The following is a 2,388-nucleotide window of genomic DNA, read 5'->3' as shown; positions in this document are numbered from 1 at the left end:
GGAAGTATTATTTCATGTTAATATGTATGCAGTATTTTATTTGTGTTGTTCTCACTAATTTCCCTAAGCTTGTGGTACGAATTTATGACAAGCATGGTGCATATTGTAAATCGACATTTAGATAGTGGGGATTAAGACTGTCTAGCGTTCAAGACATTCATTTTAAATGATGCTAAATCAAAATCTTATGTACGTACATGCGTGTGTGCGCACTTGCAGCAAATAGAATTTCATCTTTATAATCACAATGACTTAAACACAACAATAGATTAGTTGCTGAAAGTTTACTTATGTATAATAGATTGGGTATAAAGCGATAAAGGGTTATGGTCAGAGAGTTTTATGCATATTGGTTAGAATTTGTCCCACGTAATTGGAGCATAATAATAGTCTTAACTGTATTTTCTGGTGAAAGTTCTAATTTTTATGCATGGGTTATGTAACAGAAAACGCGAAATGTAAATATACTGCCATTATAATAATGTGCATTATTTGTATTTTGTAATAATAAAATCCTAAGAATCTTCTTAGTTGTGTACTTATTATCATAGGTGCAAAGTATTTTGTAAAAAGTTTGCTTACATACAGGATATTCGAATTTCGAATATTTGGAGAATTTACTATTTCTAAATATTTCGTATCATATAATTAATGTGAAAAATATATAGTAGCGAAATATTGGCTATCTACCGGTGATTATGCAAGGCGCCCTTTTTGAATAAGGAAGATTGAACAAGTTTCAATTAATCAAGAAAAGAAGTTGTCTTCGCATCTGAACTGACTTTCTGCTGCGAGACGAGTCCATTCTTCACAGGTCAAACATCTAAAGAGCCGGGAAAAACATGTAACCAGATATTTGTGATATATTTGTGATATATATATATATATATATATATATATTTTTTTTTTTTTTTTTTTTTTTTTTTCTCTGTACAGAATTTCTTAAATTCTTTATGTGAAAATTCTTCTGTCTACTCCAGTCTCATGAAGTGGCCTAAATATATAATAATACAGTTTTCATTGCGTAAATTATTACGTAAATTAATTAAATCATATCACTAAGCAGACTGATGTTCGTTTTCCTGTAGAATTTCTGTAACGAGGAAAGCGAGCATAAGGTCCATGGATGCTGCAGGCAACCGTGCATTCGCAATGGCGTTTAGTTGTTTGTACCATCTCGATACCTGCAACTCCTGAGGCATCCTGGGATCAGCATCCCGAGCAACCTTCGCATAGGCCTGCACCGTGAAGTGGACACCAACTTATGAAACATGATTATTCAAGGCGCGGATCCATGGCCGTTGGTGACCGACGGATGCCACAAATGATAATAAATTACACAAACACACACACACACACACACACACACACACACACACACACACACACACACACACACACACACACACACACACACACACACACACACACACACTCACACACTCACTCACTCATTTACTTACTCACTCACTCACTCTGTAAAGGGTATTTAAATGACACCTTAAACATATGGTTTAGCAGGAGTAGTGAAAGGGACGGTTGGCTTAACCTTTTTTATTGAGAAGCGTAAGCAACACAGATATTCACACGGATACAACTCTGGATAAGGCTTAGTGCTGGGTCGTCAGCCCGCAGGGGAGCGCGCGGCTGGGGCCTGCCCCGACAAGCAGTCGGCGGGTACTCTGTGAAGTGACTCTCTCTGACCTGGGTCATCCTGAGCCTTACTGGTGGGTGCGTGGGGCACGTTGGGGCGCCTACGGTGAAGCCACGCCACGTGGAAGCTATTTATACATACTTATACACTCACTCACTCACTCACTCACTCACTCACTCACTCACTCACTCACTCACTCACTCACACACACATACCACACGGTCACACACACACACGCACGCATGCACGCACGCACGCATGCACGCACGCACGCATGCACGCATGCACGCACGCACGCATGCACGCATGCACGCACGCACGCATGCACGCATGCACGCACGCACGCATGCACGCATGCACGCACGCATGCACGCATGCACGCACGCACGCATGCACGCACACGCACGCACGCACGCACACACCACACGCTCACACACATACACAATATATATATACACACATAAGTATACATGTATATATGTATAGTTATAAATATATGTAGAAATAAATATAGATAGATCTGTATTTGCATTAATATGCCTATACATACATACAGATATTCATATATATATATGTATATATAGATATTCATATATATATGTATATATAGATATTCATATATATATGTATATATAGATATTCATATATATATGTATATATAGATATTCATATATATGTATATATAGATATTCATATATATATGTATATATAGATATTCATATATATGTATATAT

This window comes from Penaeus chinensis, chromosome 36 (assembly GCF_019202785.1).
Source record: "Penaeus chinensis breed Huanghai No. 1 chromosome 36, ASM1920278v2, whole genome shotgun sequence".
Lineage (NCBI taxonomy): Eukaryota > Metazoa > Arthropoda > Malacostraca > Decapoda > Penaeidae > Penaeus > Penaeus chinensis.
The sequence above is the reverse complement of the archived record's forward strand: the minus strand, read 5'-3'. Positions refer to the sequence as shown.